The 19,596-nt window shown below is 39.8% G+C and overlaps 1 protein-coding gene across 3 annotated transcripts in view; it reads left to right on the forward strand.

Moving 5' to 3' along the window:
- Window positions 1-2,418: 2,418 nt before the first annotated feature.
- The window catches only part of PRRG1 (proline rich and Gla domain 1), a 138,543-nt gene continuing 121,365 nt past the window's right edge, over window positions 2,419-19,596 (forward strand). The window contains exon 1 of one of the 3 annotated variants that reach the window (XM_070606333.1): window positions 2,419-2,552. The gene's annotated coding sequence lies outside the window, so the exon portion shown is untranslated. Of the gene's footprint in view, window positions 2,553-19,321; window positions 19,474-19,596 lie in introns of those variants that run through there. The other 2 variants (XM_070606330.1, XM_070606334.1) reach the window with 2 other exon arrangements.

A 19,596-nucleotide genomic window follows, 5' to 3' on the forward strand; every position in this document is an offset into this window, starting at 1 on the left:
AATGGAGGTGGGAGGTTTACACAAAACTGAGACCCACCAGATGTGAATTGTGACAAGGTGCGTGTGGTGATGATTCTGAAGTGACTGCAGTGTCTCCTGTCTGGATCCAGGATAGATCAAAGGCAGTGGTTCTCCAGGTGTGATCCCTGGACCATCAGCATCAGCATCTCCTGGGAATTTATCAGAAATGTAAATTTAGGGCCCCAACTTAGACCTATTGAATCAGAAACTCTGGGGATAGGCCCCAGCTGTCTGTGCTTTAACATGGCCTCCAGGTGATTCTGATGCAGGCTAAAGGGATTCCAAAGTGGGCTGCTTTCAAGATAAAGGAGAGAAAAAAAACACAGGTTTTCTCTCTGGTGGGGTACCCTTCCTTTAGGCCACCACATTACACAATAAACTGAAAGACACACATTATCTGAAGGAAGTAAGGATGTAATATAAAAACATCACGGAGATTCTCAATTACCTCTTAAGCATAACACTATGGTAGTGATTTTCCAAGGAGATCTGGACACAAAATTTTTTCCTCTAGAAGTTTACAAACAAGACACAGTTCTTTAATACCAAATTTGAACATTTCCCCTAGAACAGGAGTTTTCATTGCCCAGAATCTCTGGGGACATTTTCAAGTTACAATAATCTAGGGTTATATTTAGTGCCCTGGAACAGGAATATCTGAATTTTGTTTTTGAGAAAGATTAGCCCTGAGCTAACATCCACTGCCAATCCTCCTCTTTTTGCTGAGGAAGATTGGCCCTGAGTTAAAATCTGTGCCCGTCATCCTCTATTTTATATGTGGGACACCTTCCACAGCATGGCTTGATGAGTGGTGCATAGTTCCTCGCCCAGGATCTGAACTGGCAAACCCCCAGCTGCCAAAGCAGAGTGCATGAACTTAACCACTACGCCACCAGGCCAGCCCAAGGAATTTTGAAAATATCTCAATTTTGAAAAATATTCCCCAAGAGATTCTGATCAGTTTCATCATATTTCGCCTCCTGGTGAAAACCATTAAGGAAAAAGTGTTAACTTCAGCATTTCACCCAAATTTCTAACCCGAGTTGAATATATTCCTAAATCATTCAACTGAAGCAAGATTCAGATCTGTCAATGTTTCACTCGTGACCCGGGGTGTGGAGGGCACTGTTACCAATTTGGCTGCTAAATGGCTAGTGCTGAGTAAAAGTAAGGGTCTAAATAGCAACAGTGAGCCCTATCTCTCTACACAGTGAGCCTCTCCTTTGGCTGAACTTGGCAAACTGCCTGGCCCATCAGAGAGTGAACGAATTTATTGTGAGTGAATGTGGCAGGCAGAGGGAGTGGAAAAGGTCAAGGACATGGTTGAACTCGTACATCTGCCTGAGCTCTAAAAAGAGAGGGGTGAACCTGTTTAGAGGAATTGAGACTTTGTCCTGTCTTTCCTTGCTAAATAATGACTGACTCCCTTTTCGCTAAAAGTATATGCTTTTGGTTTTGTTTCGCTTTGTTTTATTTTTTTGGTTGATCTGGAAGCTCTTAAGACCAAAAGAAATGGCTTTTCTTGATGTTTTTACATTCAAATTTTGACATACCAAAGAAGCAACTCCTGAAACATGTTCCCTAAGAGCTGCTTGCACCCCAGTGCTGCCATTGCCAAACTGTGTGAGCTTGGGCAAGTCACTTAGTGTCTCACTGCCTCCTCTGTCAAATGTCAATATAATCATTCTTACCTTTTAGGGTAATTTTAAGGATTAAATGAGTTCATAAATGTCAAGCACTTGCAACTGTGCCCTGCATAGGATAGGCACACAACAAATGAAAATTATTATTGCTGTTGTGGGGGTGGTTTTCCTTGCCCTGGATCTTTCACCTCTCACACTTCCCATTCCTCACCCAATACATACCACAGGCCTGGTGAGCATAACTAGGGGAGAAGAGAGAGGCTGTTGATTGGAGGTGAAACAAACATTGAAATTCCCCAAATCACCACACCCCATCTGCGTGCACAGTACCTCCTGTCTTCTCTCACTGACCATGGAGTCATTAATAAAATGGCAGGAAAGTGAAAGAATAACAAAGAGTTACTCTAGTGACCTTGTAGCATTCAGAAATGCAAAAAGTAGAAACTAGCAAAAACAAATTTTTAATCATTCAACATAATGTGGAGACTATATCAGTTAGGGTAGGCAAAGTCTTGTACAGTAACAAAGAAGCCCAGCATTGTAACAATGTATAACAACAAGGGCTTATTTCTTGCTCACATAACCTGTCTGTCATGGAGAGGCTGGGTCCCTACTCCATAGCTACTCCATAGCTGACTTGGGCTGATAAAGCAACCAGCATCTGGAGAGTTGCTGTACAGTCACCATGACACATGAAAAAGGAGATGAGACAAATCATGCATTGGCTCTTAAAACTGTATCCTGGAAATGAGCCATTTCTGTTCACATTCCTTTGGCTAAAGCAAGTCAAATGTCTGTGCTTAACTTCAACAGCAGATGGAAAAAGGCAATGCTACCAAGAGAGGAGACACTGGAATATTTGTGATCCATCCTAATGCCTACATGCAGGTAGATTTACATTGCTCTCGTTTATATTCAGATGAAGAAAGATGCCACACCAATAAGCAAATGCCTCCTGGCCTGAACAGAGAAGCTACTTAAAGGGATAAATAGCTTTATAATTTCTTAGTTGATCTTTCTCTCTTCCTTTTTTTTTTCCTAGATTTTTTTTCTGCTTTTTCTCCCCAAATCCCCCCAGTATATAGTCGTATATTTTAGTTGTGAGTCCTTCTAGTTGTGGCATGTGGGACGCCGCCTCAATGCGGCCTGATGAGCGGTGCCGTGTCTGCGCCCACGATCCGAACTAGTGAAACCCCCGGCCACCGAAGCAGAGCCTGAAAACTCGACCACGGGGCTGGCCCCTCTCTCTTCATTTTTGAAAGCAGTGGTCACTGTTCTGTACTTGTAATATGCTATTGGGTATGTTCTTGATATTAATGGTTAATACACGGAAGTAGCTATAAGGTTTGTATAACTTTGTACTTCTTTGTCCTTTAAGAGTCATACTATTATCTCCACTCTTTCTGTTAATCCCACTGTGGAAAACGGGTGCACGCTGAGACTCCATCCTTAAATACTAAGATGGCATTCATTGTGGCAGGGGTTTTATCAACATACATGTGATTAGGCAGAAAAATATTTTATTAAAACCTCCCAGAGGAGCATCTTCTTGTCACAATATTCTGATTCCTTCAATAGGAATAAGTTTGACTAAATAAAGGGCTCAAGGGAATTTTTAAAAATAATTTAGAGATACTTTCATATTTTTTTAGGATGAATGTTTGTAATCATCTGCCTGATTTTTGTTATCCAATCTTTACTCATGGTAATGTTATGAGAAACCATGACAATATTTACTTGAATAACAGTGACCCATACACCCAAAATGCATTACTTTAGAAATTGCTATTTTTGTAATAAAACTCTGGCATTCTCTTCAGAAAACTAAAATTATGCTTAGCAGAACATGTTTCTGATCTCATTTTTAATCAAAGTCAGTCACTGGTATAAGGCAACATAGGATTGCCACTTATAAAATTAAATGTTCAGACAAAAAAATATATCATTTATATATATATGTATATACATATACATATATATATGTATATATATATATATATACAGTGCCCATTTCCTATGTAATTATAATATTCTAACATTCAAGGGTAGGCCAGATCATCTCCCTTTCTACATTCCTGGAAAAGATGGAGGAGGATGCCACAAGTTTAATGTTTATTTGAAATAATGTTTATCTAAAAGGAATTCTCTCAGCCACCTCCCTCCACGCTTCACTCATCCAAATACTTCTCCATCTGGAGGTGAGGAAGTGAAAGGGGGCACAGGAGGAATAGAATTGTGATTTGCTTGAAGGCTTATATGGTGACTTTGTCTTCTCTTTCTGATAAATACCGTATCATAAATTTATCATTTCATTTCTAGTGGTGCTACTTATATGTGGTTGTCTTGTTGTAAAGTTGCTGCTGGTCATGATAGACTGTTTTAAATTGGGGCGGAGAGGGGAAAAAGAAGATGAGGTGGGGAATACATTCTGCATCCTTTACGAGACATTTACATACCTTAATCTCAGAAGGATATTTTCTCAGATCTTTAAATTGCCTTTTTTCTATGTATAAACATCTTAGTATGTTTGCTGACATAGTAATTTAGTTAGTAAACCATGTTTCCTGCCATTAATTAAAACTTTTACATGTTGAAATAATCAGGATAAGTAAATAATATCCATGTTATCTCCTTCATTATTGGCCTAACTTGATTTTATGTGTGTTTCAATGGTAGAGAATATTCATGGTGAAAGTTAAGATCTTGGTTCTCTCTGTCCTCTTTGGATTGTATTATACCAGAAATAGTCTGCTCTTTCAGCCTGGATCCCACTGTATAGACAAATTGGAGGAGAGCACAATCCTTTCACAATGATCATGTAACACAAAGAATAAAATACGTTTGTTGTACACCACTGAGATTTCCAGATTATCTGTTATGGCAATATGTCCTAGTCTACTCTCATCCATATACTTTATAAACCAATTTTTTTGTAAATGGAAGCAAATTTTAATGCATTTAATAAGTTTGCTTTTTTTAAAAAAAAAATCCAATGACAAATATTTTACTAAAGCAATCTCTAGCCTACTTAATTTATATTTTGGATAAAATCAATTTCATATAGCAAATGTGGTTAAACTACAGTGTGCATATTCAAAAAGAGCCTGTAATGGCCAATAATATATTTGGACCCATTCTTAACTCCAATTACTGAAATGAATATTCTGAAAAATCCTTATTTTGATATTTTTCCTTTTTAGTTTTGACTTGAATTTGACTTGACATTAATAAATGTAGTTTCAAATACTGAATAAAAGTTCCCTCACAGACACTTTAATGGGTACATTAAATCTTTGAAGTTATATTCTAATAACCATAAACATTATAACCTGTTGCTTCAAAAGAAATAATTCAAATATTTATTAATTAACAGTATAAAAACACAAATCAACCTGAAATGAATCATCTCAACTCTAACTGCAAATTATATAAATCCAATTTTTTTCAGTCTTTAATATTTACATGATTAATATACTTTTCCAAAACCATAATCACAGAAGAATGACGTAATTTTCAAACATTTCAATTGTCTAAGAAACAACTGCATAAAAAGATCAATCTCTTTCCCGTTTTAGGACAATAGAGAGAAAAGTAGAACTTTTTCTTGAGTTTTTGTATTAACCTAAATTCATAGATACATATATAATTCCTAAAGTACATTTTCTGTAATATTTTTTGTTCCTGGTGTTCAGCGTGTGCATATATGTATTCAAATTGCTTTAATCCAAGTAACTCCTTAAAAATGTACTTTGGCTAGGAAGTATATTTTTGAGAAAGTCTATCAAATTTATTAGGTTGTAAACATGTACTATTTTTTTTTTAAGGTAACATTGGTAATTCCAGCTGTACTATTCAATGTTTGCATTTCAAGCCTTTGTTTTCTTAGGGTGGCCCAGTGGCACAGCGGTTAAGTTCACAGGTTCGGCTTCGGTGGCCCGGGGTTCTCCGGCTCGGATCCCGGGTGGGGACAGGGCACCGCTTGGCACGCCATGCTGTGGCAGGTGTCCCACGTATAAAGTAGAGGAAGATGGGCACAGATGTTACCTCAGGGCCAGTCTTCCTCAGCAGAAAAAAAAGAGGAGGATTGGTGACAAATGTTAGCTCAGGGCTAATCTTCCTTTAAAAAGAAGCCAACTGAATTATCCATAGTCAGGGAATAATAATAATAATAACAACAGCATCTTAATTTACTAAGTTTTCTGTACTTATTTCATTTAATCCTTTTAATACTCAGAAGCAGGAGCTATTATTTCCCCCTATTTTACACATTTGGAGATTGAGGAGAGGCTAAGGGCCTTAACAAGGGTCACACAGTAAGTAGAGAGAGAACACTCAAATTCTAGTCTCCTGGCACCAGAGTCGGTGCTTCTAAATACCACGCCAGGCTCAGTCTCTGCCCAAGCCCCACAAAGTGAAACAGGACAATTTCAATTATCCAACTAATTTATCCCTGAATATATAAAACAAACAAAGGGTTACTTAGGGCCAGACAAAATACACCCCAGTGAGATAAGAGTACATATAACTTACCCCAAAGCATCTTTTACGATCTGCCCACTAGTGGAATGAGCCCAACACAATGATATCTATGCTTAAAGTATGTACTATTGAGTAGCAGGCTTTCATAGGTTCAAAGAATGAAAAAACAATTGTGCTTAAAGATAAGCAGCTGAATTCCTAATGTTGAAGGAAAAATAATTATAAAAAAGAATTGCGTTAAACTGATAGACAAGCCAAAGCTTTCATTATTAAAAGTAGAGATGAGCAGCAAAGAATGTGCAGTAGTTTCAACTCACCTGTTAAAAAATGAACCTCCAGGCATGCCTAGAGACTTATAGTAGCCGAAGGGTCATAATAGGCTTTTAGTTTTCAATAGGATCAGAGAGGAATTACATTTTAACTCAGATTAATTCCAACATTCTGTTAATTGAATACCTTGACAAGCTGGTTAATGAGACCATTGACCGAGGAATGTAAGATCAATTGTTTTTTATTGTGACTTTTCAGTTTACATTCTCTTCATAAAGAAAAGCTGATAAATGACGTTAGAAAATCTATATTTGTAACCAGGAAATAAATTGCTATTACAATAACTTTGCTGAGGTAGGTAGCCTACAGGAAAAAGGGCATTTATTTTTAGGTCAATTGCTGGTTTTCAAGAATTTTCTATTTGCAAGGCTAGCTTGGTTAGCCACTGTGCAGAAAAGAGTTAAGATGCCAGGCCTGAGACTGCTATCCTAAGAAAGGTCTGCTTTTAAGGTTGGACCTAGGCTGGCATTTGGGAGCTTGAATTTCTGGAGTGTTCCCACCATTCCCAGAACGGATAAGGGTAGCTCACTGCGTCTAAACTGTTTGTGCAAACAATTGGTTTCTGCTGAACTCCTGCTTTCCTTTTGGGGGTCTGGAATTTTGATATCTGATTGGCAGAGGGCACCTACGTGACCAGCCCCCAATAAAAGCCCCAGATGCTGTATCTCTAATAGGTTTCCCTGGGCAGAAACATCATGCACACGTTGCTGCATTTTTGTTGCTGGGGAAAGAGTGCCCTCTGAGTGACCCTCATGGCAGTGAGCATAGGAAGCCTGAATATGGATTCCTCCAGATTCTGCTTGTGTCTTTTCCCCTCATGATCTGGTTGCATATCCATACTACATCGCTATAATAAATCTTAGCCACGTGTACAACTGTATGCTGAGTCCCATGAGTCCTTCTAGTGAACCTCCGGATGTGGGGATGGTCTTGGAGACCCTTAGCACAGCCACTTTCCACAGGCATTTACCTCCACAGGCTTTAATTTAAAAAGCAGTACTGAGAGGGGACTGGCCCGGCGGCACAGTGGTTGAGTTCACATGCTCCACTTTGGCCGGCCGAGGGTGTGCTGGTTTGGATCCTGGGTGTGGCCATGGCACTGCTTGTCAAGCCATGCTGTGGCAGGCGTCCCACATATAAAGCAGAGGAAGATGGGCACAGATGTTAGCTCAGAGCCAATCTTCCTCAGCAAAAACAGGAGGATTGGTGGCAGATGTTAGCTCAGGGCTAATCTTTCTCAAGAAAAAAAGGGCAATACTGCGTTTGTCTCCTCAGAAAGTTGTGGAAAGACTTGGTGTTTCGCCCCTCTTCTGACAAGATAAATAAAACTCCAAATATATTTGCAATCTGTGATTTCAGTACATCAGCTTGCAACAAACATTTTACACAGTAAGAAGCTCTGGAAGGGAATCAGGAAGGCAGTGAATGCACACAGCAGAAACAATAGCGCACTTTTAAAGAAAAATAAGCAGAAGTGTCATTGTTCCTTTAGCCTTGGGGCACAATTATTCTTTGTTCTGAAAATTGTGAGAAAAAAAAATCTAAGAAGCCATAGGAAGATCTCCTGCGGACCTCCAAAACTACCAGCTGAGGGAGAAAATGGCAGAGATAGGAGGGATCATGTTATTAACGAATATCATCTTTTAAAATTACGACGTCACCTTCACTACAACATTGTATGTGTTTTATCTACTCTTCTTTTTCAGATGCTGGAAGGCTGTTAAATATTTGTGAACAAAGGAAGGAAAAATATTCACACAGGATGTTTTGAAATGGAATTGAAAACAAAAGAAAAGAACAAAGCAGAGTGTTTCTTGATCTCATCACATTTAACAGAAATGATGCCTGACATCAGATAGAATTAAAATGCCAATTCCATAATAAACATGTCATGAATAGCTACTGTAACACAATATAACATGTTGGGAAATAATAATGCAATGTACATATCTTTTAAGCATCACTGTAATTTTTTCTCAACCTTTCAAACAATGTGATTTTTCAGAATGCGTAAAATGCAATGTTTTGACAGTGTTTAACACATTTCATGTAGTTGCACAGGATGTTTCTAGAAAATGAGTAATAATTTAAGAAAGAGATTTCATCCATTGAGAGTATGGCTCAGATGCTTTTCCGTCCCTCTGAGATTCCTGTGACATTTATGTATCCTTATCATCTGCCCTCCTTGTCTTTCCCCTTGTCACCCACTTACTACTTTGTAATTAACTTTATTTTTCTCCTGAAAACTAAATGACTTCTTAATGGAAGAGGAGTTAAAAGACTGGCCTTTAAGGGGAAATGGATTTTGAGAGAAAGTTGCAGGAGGATAAGACTACAGGAAGAAAGGTAGTGAGAGAGATGAATGGTTTGAGGACTATAGATTTTTATCACTGGTGTGGAGTTATTCTAATTGTAATGTGAAAGCTTATTGAAATGATCTGTCATTAAAATAGAAGTGATGCGGGGCCTGTCCCCGTGGCCTAGTGGTTAAGTTTGTGTGCTCCACTTCGGCAGCCTGGGGTTCACCAGTTCAGATGCTGGGCACGGACCTACACACTGCTCATCAAGCCATGCTGTGGCAGCATCTCACATAGAAGAACTAGAAGGACTTACAATAGGATATCCAACCATGTACTTGGGGCTTGAGGGAGAAAAAAAAAAGAGGAAAATTAGCAATAGATGTTAACTCAGGGCCAATCTTCCTCACCAAAAAGGCTGGGAATCACCAGCTGCTCTTTAAAAAATAAAAATAAAATAGAAGTGAAGTGACAAATAGTCATCTATCAAATAATTTTAATATTGTCATAAAAAGGATTTTAGGGGCTGGCTCCGTGGCCGAGTGGTTAAGTTTGTGCACTCTGCTGTGGCGGCCCAGGGTTTGGATCCTGGGCACGGACATGGCACCGCTCATCAGGCCACTTTGAGGCGGTGTCCCGCATCCCACAACTAGAAGGACCTGCAACTAAGATATACAACTGTGTACCAGGGCCGTGGGGGGGGGGGGGGAGGTTGGGTGTTTGGGAAATAAAGCAGAAAAAAAAAAAAAGATTGGCAACAGTTGTTAGCCCAGGTGCCAATCCTTAAAAGAAAAAAAAAAAAGGATTTTTTTCCAATTCTCCTAGTCAGAACATTTAAAATCTTTTATAACAAAGACATTTTTATCTGTTACATCCCTCATAATAAAGGTGAGTGGATTTGGCTTGACAAAATTCTAAGATTTTAAACTCCTTTAAGGAAGAGAAGCAAATCCATTACCCTTTACTTACATTTTTCTCCCCACACCCTCAGACTCTTCTCTGTGCTTACTCCATAATAGGAATTTGGAGAAAAGGGTAGAGGGTGATGGGATGATTTTACTTTGTAATTCATAACTGAGAGGTGGACTGCAACTCGTATGATTTCACTTCTAGAATTTCCGCTGCGTTCTTTTTTTTTTAAAGATTGGCACCTGACCTAACATCTTTTGCCAAGCTTCCTTTTTTTTTTCCCTTCTCCCCAAAGCCCCCAGTAAATACATAGCTGTATATTCTGGTTGTAGGTCCCTCTGGCTGTGCTATGTGGGACACCGCCTCAGCATGGCCTGATGAGTGGTGCTACGTCTGCGCCCAGGATCCAAACCGGTGAAACCCTGGGTCACCAAAGCAGATTGTCCGAACTTAACCACTCAGCCCGGGGGACCAGCCCCTGGGTTCTTTTTTATAGTTCCTGTTTCTTTGCTGAGATTCCCTGTCTTTATATTCACTGTGAGGGTATTTTTATTTACTTCTCTGAGCATAATTAAAATAGCTCCTTTAATATCCTTGCCTAATAAATTAGACAACTGGGTTATCATAGGGTTGATCTCTGTCGATTGTCTTTTCTCCTAAAAATTGGGCCACGTTTTCCTGTTTTGTTGGGTAGTTTTGGATTTTACCCTGGATATTGTGAATGTTATGTTGTGGAGGCTCGAAATTCTGTTATTGTCTCCTGAAGAGTTGATTTTGCTGTTTTGTTTGTTTTGAAATCAGGTACATCGTTTGGTTGGTTTCAAACTGCATGATCTGAGTCTCCTGAGGTGGCAACATCTCAAATTTCAGTTCTTTTAGGGTTAGCTGTGTTAATCTGAGCCTACTTCAGCACCTGTGTGTTCAGGGGTCAGCCACAGACTTGAGCAAAGTTTATAAGGAGAAAGTGGTGCACTTTGCCTCTTTCTCCTTTTTGGTGTCACTCCCTTGCTTTCCAATGGCTGTGGTTGTCCTGGACTCTGTCCTCTGGTTCTTCAGGCCAGAAATACCGCAAAGTTTCTATCAGAGTTTTAGACACTCCATGTAAACATATCTTTGTTCTGTCCTCAGGCTAAAAGATGGAAAACTGGCACTGTGCCCTGTTCTTTCTTCCAAGGTTCAAATCCCCTCCAGGATCTACTTCTTTTTGTTTATTGTTCTGTGCCTTCCAGTCACTGTTTTGTATTATTTTGGGTATGTTTTCCAGAATGTTAAATTCTTTCCTGTGGCAGGGTTGGATCTAATAGAGCTACTCAGCTATACTTATAGCAAGACTTTATAGCTCTATGTGATTTCAAATACTATAACTGTAAAATAAACTTTGTGACTAAAAGTTTCTATGGTGTTTTGGCTAGTGAGATATTACAATAAAAATAATAGATCTAGCTAATAAAGGTTGAGCCTACCAAAGATAACTTTTATATAAGCTATTTTTAGAAACTTTCAAGATTGTAACATAAAATAAGTAAATAGAAAGATAGTTAAGGGGCCAGCCCGGTGGTACAGCGATTAAGTTTGTATGTTCTGCTTTGGCGGCCTGGGGTTCGCTGGTTCGGATCCCGGATCCCAGGTGTGGACCTACGCACTGCTTGGCAAGCCATGCTGTGGCAGGCGTCCCACATGTAAAATAGAGGAAGATGGGCACAGACGTTAGCTCAGGGCCAGTCTTCCTCAGCAAAAAGAGGAGGACTGGCAGCAGATGTTAGCTCAGGGCTAATCTTCCTGAAAAAAAAAAAAAAGAAAAGAAAGAAAGACAATGACTTGGAAATTCATATTACAAATTAAGGACATTTGAAGGAAGAATAAGTGGTATTACAGACACCATAGGGCAGGAAGTAAGGAGAAAGACTGTGAGCTCGATTCTAAGTCACTATAGATGAAGATATTGGACCTCAGTACGTTTTCTCCCTCAAAGTCTGATGTGGATTGGCAGGCTCTCTCTTCCATTTAGTGATTCAGGGATCCAGATTCCCACCATCTTGTGACATTGCCATGTAAACATGTGGCTTGCATAACCTCTGCTTCAGGGAAAGAAAGAGCCAGAGAGTTGCTCGCATGCTGGCTTTTTATAGCAAGACCTGGAAATGGCATGCCACTACTGTCTACATCCCATTGGCTAGACCTCAGTGACATGGTCCCAATCCATCTGCAAGCGAGGTTGGCAATGTTGTTTTCCTGTGTGTCCAGGAAAAGAAAATGGTATAGCGGACACATAGCATTGTGTGTGCTACATTCTCCTTTTATTTAAGGCTATTAGGAGAAAAAGAAATGATTTTTGCTCCACATCTCTCTTCGTAATAGGAGAGAGAAATTACTTTCTTTCCAGAGTTGCTACTTCTTGCATATTACAAGAATATTGATAGGACCAAGACTACCTCAGAAAAGTATTTATGCAGTTGATCCAAAAGGAACAAAGGGGCCTACTTGCCATGAAGAGTAATATCTTTTTTTATAAACAGAATATTTTGGGGGTTTCTGGTATTCTAGAAAATGTTATTTCTACTCCCTTTTCTCAGTAGTCCTAGCAACCTGCTCTTTATTATAAAGGCAATATAGTGTGTGGTTGTCTACAATAAGAGATATAGTGTATGTAGTTTTTATACACAAGAAAGTAATTTACAGCCTATACGGAGGGTAGGAGCACTGGGGACCTGCCACTGAGGGTTGGTGAAGCTGGGGCTGCCTTCATGCCGATTGCCCTTTATCCCCAGGGAAGCCAGTGAGCTAGGCTTTGACCTTTCTCTCTTGGGGCTCTCTGCCTTAACAGGTGTGAGAGACCTAGATGTAATCCATTCAGGAATCCCAAAACCTTAAAGGTTCTCCACTGATTACCCATTCTCTCTTTAAAAGTATACCCTACATTGGATTTTGGACTTACCATGCATAGATTGTTTCATTGTTATAGTTGGATTTTAATTGGTTTTTTGTGTTTTTTTTTTCTGGAGGAAGATTAGCCCTGAGCTAACTACTGCCAGTCCTCTTTTTTGCTGAGGAAGCCTGGCCTTGAGCTAACATCCGTGCCCATCTTCCTCTACTTTATATGTGGGACGCCTGCCATAGCATGGCGTGCCAAGCAGTGTCATGTCCGCACCCGGGATCTGAACCCGCGAACCCTGGGCCACGGAGAAGCGGAACGTGCGAACTTAACCGCTGCGCCACTGGGCTGGCCCCCAAGATTTTAATTGTTTTTAAACTTAGAATATCTTAGCTGATTTTTCATAGTTTATCTAGTAGGTTTCTGTGTATTATTGTAACTATCTAACTTTAAACTCTTTCCTCAATTTTATTAAGTAAATATTTTAAATACTTAGTTTTATTTTTTTTAGCTCTTTTCATATACATTTACAGAAAGGGGGAGAAGTGGAGAGAGAAATTAAAAGACACAGGAACAGATGGACACTTCTATACAGAATACCGTATTTTTGTGCAGAAATTATCAAAGACTATTTTCTGAAAGAGCCAATATCCCTGTCACAATAGATTATTTTAGCAAAAATTCATCTTATTATTTTAATATAATATATAGTATTTTCTAGAATTATATATTACATATAACATATTATAGTATAAATGAATATATTAATATGTTATATATAGTATTTTCTGGAACTCATACAATGTAAAGTATATAAAAAATACACCAAAAAGTCTAAAGAAAAAGAAAAAATCACTCATAGTCTCATCATTCACTCATTGTTTACAGTTGAGAAAACTTCTGACCTGAAAATAATGATATTTGTAAGCAGATAGCAAATCCACTACAAAATCATGAACAGCTGGTTAGCTGAGGAGGCAATCTGTAGAAATGGAGAGGATGGAAGATTTGAAACATTGACATTAGAAGAGCATAAAGCCACTAAATGAATGAAAACGAGTAAAAATATTATACAGGGACAATTTTAACATTTTTAAGGGGCGAGAAAGCGATAAGCCACAAGCAAAATCTCTTAGATCATGAAAAATCCCGAGTGCTTGTTCCTCGATAGAAAAAAGCTAGAGATAGCTCATAAGCCCCCAATATAGAAAAACTGATGTCACCCCAAAGACTAATGACATTAGCCCTGAGAGCCCTGTGGGACTTCAGAGTAGCCAAAGTGCCTCAGAGTGTTCTTCCCGACGGAGATCAACAGCATGAGGGAAAACTAATTCATCTAATTTCATGGCCTAAGTTGGAAAAGAGCAATCTGGCAATTTCCTCACTGAAAGCAAGAAAAATAAATTATTCTGTTTACAGTTATTTTGGTTATATATTTTATATGTAAGTCTAGACTCTTTTTCAAATAAGTACTGCCCTTCCATTTAGGATTGATAACAGAAAAATGCACATTCAGGCTGGGATTTTACTTATTATTGAGTTCAAAATTGAATAAGAAATGACTGTAAAAGCTCAGGAACTTATACAGAATCATGAAATAATTTATGGAGGAGCATATCTGAGAGAAGGAAGGGCAGAAGACTAGGAAGCAGATAGCACAGGAGGGAAAGAAGGAAGGCAGGTAGGAGGGAGGATTTTTCCTTAAATTTTAAATAGATTTTGTTTGTAAAAGAAATGAGCCATGTTTGCCATAAGTTCACAAATTCAGTCTGAAAATCTCCATTACCACAGTTCTTTAGATGCTTTTAAAAGTTAAATTACTGTTTAATTTCTCACATTATATGCGTTCTAGGCATTCCTGTTTAAAACATTGACGTGATTTTTCAGTTTACTCTTTTGGAAATTAGTTCTTTACTCTCTACTTACGCCGAACGTGGTAAACTGAATAACGACCCCCAAAGATATCCATGTCCTGATCCCTGGAACCTGAGAATATATTATGTAACATGGGAAAAGGGTCTTTACAGATGTAAGTTAAGGATCTTGAGACGGGAGATTGTCCTGCCTGATTTAAGTGGGCTTCAAATGTGATCACAAGCATTCTTATAAGAGGGAGGCAGAGGAAGATTTAGCAACAGAAGAGGAAATGTGACCATGGAAGAAGGGGCTGGAGAGAAGCAAGAGACTGGAGTGATGTGAGGAAGGGGATGCAGGGGACCATTAGCCAAACAGTACAGGTGACCTCCACAAGGCAAGGAAACGAATTCTCCCCTGAAGCCTCCAGAAAGAACACAACCCTGCCAACACCTTGATTTTAGACTTTTTTTAGATTTTAGACACTTCTGACCTCCACAACTGTGAGAAACATATGTTGTGTTAAGTCACTAAGTTTGTGGTAATTTGTTACAGCAACAACAGGAAACTAATACAGCAAGCTAGTTTGAATAGATCTAAAAGCTTTAAAAAAGTCCATATATAAAAAGGCCATATTCCTATATATATATACACATATATAAAGGATATATATAGAAGTTATTGATATATATTCATATAAAAAGCCTTTTCATATATATATATGAATCAAATATGTGACATGATAGACTTAATAAAAATGGAAAATACAACACGTTCCTGTGGAATCATATGAAGGTACTGTTGTGATATGCAGTATCACTATACTACTTGCAATTGTGGTAAAACACAAACGAAGTTTAAATATGGCAGAAACCCTCTTAACTATGCAACCAGAATACAGAATGTTAATATCACCTCATAAAGTTATCTCATGCCCCCTTACCACTTCCCAGGCTCCCAAAACTCCACAGGGAAATACCAGTCTCCTTTTTTCCCACCATAGATGAGTTTTGCCTGCTCCAGAAATTCATGTAAATGGAATCATATATACTCTTTCATGTGAGGCTTTCTTCTCTCAGCATACTTTTTTTTCCGATTCATCCACATTGTTACTCGTTTCCGTAGTTCATTCCTTTTTATTCCTGAGTAACATCTCATTGTGTGAAGATAACTGAGTTCGTTTCCCCATTGTCCTACTGACGGACACCTGTGTTTCCAATCAGGCTGCTATGACCCTTCTTGTACTAGTCTTTTTTATATATACTTGTTTTCATTTCTCTTGAGTAAATACTGAGGAGGGAGATTGTTGGGCTATAGAGTAGGCATATGTCTAATTTTAGAAGAAATCGCCAGGACATTCTCCAGAGTAGTTGCATGGTGTTTCACTCCCGCCAACAATGTATGAATGTTCTAATAGCTCCATATCTGCACTGACATTTGGTGGTGTAAATCTTTTCAATTTTGGCCAAACTAGTAAGTGTGTTTGGTTAGCTACTTGTGGTTTTATTTTGCATTTCCCTGATGACTAATGATGGTGGACACATTGTCATGTGCTCATTGGATATTTATATCTCTTCCTTTGTGATAGTTCTACTCAACTTTTTTGTTTTCATTATTGAGTTTCAGGAATTCTGTATGTATATTGATACCAATATTTTGTGAGATATATGTTTTACAAATTTTTCTCCCAGCTTGAAGATTATTCATTTTCTAAATGGTATCTTTTGATAAGCAAAAGTTTCCAATTTTTATGAAGACTAATTTACCATTATTTTCATTTGTGGTTATTGCTTTCTTTTTTTTTTGAGGAAGATTAGCCCTGAGCTAACATCCACGCCCATCTTCCTCTACTTTATATGTGGGACGGCTGCTACAGCATGGCTTGCCAAGAGGTGCCATGTCCACACCCTGGATCCGAACCGGCGAATCCCGGGCCGCCAAAGCGGAACATGCGCACTTAACTGCTGTGCCACCTGCCGGGCCCACGGTTATTGCTTTCTTTTTTCTATCTTAGAAAGCTTTGCCCACTCTCAAGTCACAAAGATATTCTATGTTTTCACATAAAAGATTTATGTTTTACTTTTCACATTTAGGTCTATGTTCTATCTCAAATTAATTTTTGTTTATGGTATGAGGTGAGAATCGAGTTTCATTTCTTTGCACATAGATATCCAGTTGTTCTAGCATTATTAATGGAAAAGTCCCCATTAGTAAGAAAGAGATCAAAGATATTTCCAAGGCTTTATTCCTTAAATACAGTTGTTCCATGGTGAACATTTTTTTTTTTGTCTGTCCCGCGCTTCTCTCTTCTGCAAATAGCATCTTCTTCTACTTTTTTTTGAGGAAGATTAGCCCTGAGCTAACAACCGCTGCCAATCCTCCTCCTTTTCACTGAGGAAGACTGACCCTGAGCTAACGTCGTGCCCATCTTCCTCTACTTTATATGTGGGACACCTACCACAGCATGGCTTGAAAAGCGGTGCCATGTCCGCACCTGGGATCCAAACCAGTGAACCCGGGGCCACTGAAGTGGAACATGCAAACATAACCTCTGTGCCACTAGGCCAGTCCCTACTTTTTGTTTTTTTATTGAAGTATAATTGACATACAATATCCTATTAGTTTCAGGTGTACATCATTGTGATACATTTATATACATTACAAAATGATCACCATGATAAGTCTAGTTACCATCTATCACCACACAAAGTTATTATAATATTATGACTATATTCTCTATACTGTACATTACATCCCTGTGACTTATTTATTTCATAACTGGAAGTTTGTACCTCTTAATCCTCTTTACCTATTTCGCCCAACTCCTCCACCCCCCCACCCTCTGGCTACCATCAATTTGTTTCCTGTATCTATGAGTCCGTTTCTGATTTGTTTGTTTGTTTTGTTTTTCAGATTTCACATATAAGTGAAGTCATTCTATCCTTTGTTTTCATTTACAAATTTTCTCTTCATTTTTTTCTCCAATGATGTGGTTCTGTTGGGGGTACCATTCTTACGTCACACATATACTTTCTTTCCAAGAATGGTTATGTTACTCAATCTCGCCCAGTCACGCTCTTTATCTGGTGTTCTAAAAAATGGAAGTGAGGGAAGAGAGGCACATTCTGTCTGTTAACAGCTTGGTAGGTGTGAGTCCACAGTTTATCAGAAGCCAGGTTCCAGGCTTACAGAACATGACTTTCAGAGGTTCTGAAAGAATGACCCTGGCGGAGAGAGGCAGGGTTGAGAGCATAACCTGGAATTTGAAGCATTCCAGTTACTGGTTCCATTTATTCCTAAGGCCAATCGTAGACTTACCCTTTTGCAAGTTGGGTTACACAATAACTTTCTTTTTTTGGCTTAAAAGACTTCATTTTAGTTTTGGTCACTTCAATCAAAATATCCTGACAAATTCAGACATAAAATAAGAAAATAAACCCAGTAATCAAATGAAAGTTAACAAACATATATACATATCTATTAAGGATGCAAAAATTATCTTTATTAACCCAGTGTTTTTGTTTTAGCATCTTTGTATGTGAAACAGTTTACTAGTGAAATGAGTAGGGCAAGGTCCTATTTCCAGGCACTTACAGCTTTAGTCATCCTACAGAGTCTGTGTCTACATTTACGAATATGCATACCCTCTTGCAATACATCCTCACTACAGGTCCCCATGCTTATTTGACAAATGCAAAATAGAAACAAGTTCAAGAAGGTCTGGTTTGTAAAATACACAAATGGAAGAACCACAAAAGTTAATGGAAAAAATTTCAGGATATTCAGATCTCTAAGGGCAATTACCAGACTCTCCCAAAATATGCTCGCTTCACAGTCAGAATACTTGCTGGAAAGGACCATTGGTGTGGCCCTTTGACAATTCTTTTATTCTTAATAAGCCAAGTGTTTCTCAATTCCATCATAATGAAAGTCAAAAGAAGAAGAAAGGAAAATCTGGAATAAATCACTTCAGGCCCACAGGCCAACTCACTTTGGATTCACTCAGGTGTGTTTATTTTAATGGCTGATCTGAAGGCACGTGAGATACCACAGCTGACCAGATTCTAAACAGAAAAGCATAGAACTTAAAACTAAGCACGCATGCAGCATGGAATAATAATCAAGTTAGGCTTCTTAAAATGCTAAATGCCAAAAAACCTGAAACCATTAGGGCAAAGTCCACACAACAACACAGGCCGAATATTCTGTTTCTCAGAGGGGCTTTTAGAAAGCTCCAATTCTAAGGTGGTTACCTAAAAAGCCGTCAGAGATGGGTCTTATTTGACAACCTGTGTTCTTTTTCCCAAGATATTCTGCTAAGTTTGTTCAAGACTTTTTTTAAGAAAAAGCAGATTGTTGTCACCAAAAGTCCAGACACAGCAGCAAGAGTTTGTTCCCAGGGAAAGGGCTGAGCTGCAACAGTGGGCAATGGTCAGTAGTCACCAACCAGGTTCTGGACTCGGACACAGCAAAGAGATATGTTAACTAGGGTGCCCTGCACAGGCGGCCTGTGGATGAGAAATTTCCATGCCCCTCACCTCCGGAGGACTAAGGACTGCGCGTGATGAGGAGAAATGCCCGCGAGGGGAGCGGGCGGGAGGGGGAAGAAAAACGTGTGGGGAGGCAGGCATGCAAAAGGGTGAAAGGCCGGGGAGTATCCAGGGTGGCTCCAGGGAGAGGCATGGTGGCCCAGGGGGCTGGCTAGCTTGGCGTCGCGCCAAGCCAGACTTTCTAGACAGTGACTGTGGGGGTGCACCGAGGGGCCTCGATGACTTCTCTGCCAGCGTTATAAATAGACTTCGAGTGGAAAGCTCCAGCCTGGTGCCCTGAGCCCTGGGGCTTCCGGACCCAGGCGACGGAGGCCCCGCCCCTCCCTTTCCCACCCCGCCTGGCCCCACCCCTCCCCTCCTAACCCCGCCCGGGCCCCGCCCCCGCCTCTTCCCTGCGCTTCGCAGGGCTTCGCAGCGCCCTTCCCATCCGCTCCTGGCTCCAGGCTCCAACCGGGCTGGGCGGCGGGGAGAGCGCGCAGGCGCGGCTGGCGGCTGGCAGAGCGGGGAGTAGCGGCGCGGTGAGTGAGGTGGCCCCGCGGGGCTCGGTGCGGGGGGACGTGGTTCGGGCCGAGCGTTCCGGGAAGCATCGGATGTCTGCGGGCGACTGCCCCGGGAACCTTCGGTTCCGTCGGGAGAAACCC

The sequence above is a fragment of the Equus przewalskii genome, chromosome X (assembly GCF_037783145.1).
Source record: "Equus przewalskii isolate Varuska chromosome X, EquPr2, whole genome shotgun sequence".
NCBI lineage: Eukaryota > Metazoa > Chordata > Mammalia > Perissodactyla > Equidae > Equus > Equus przewalskii.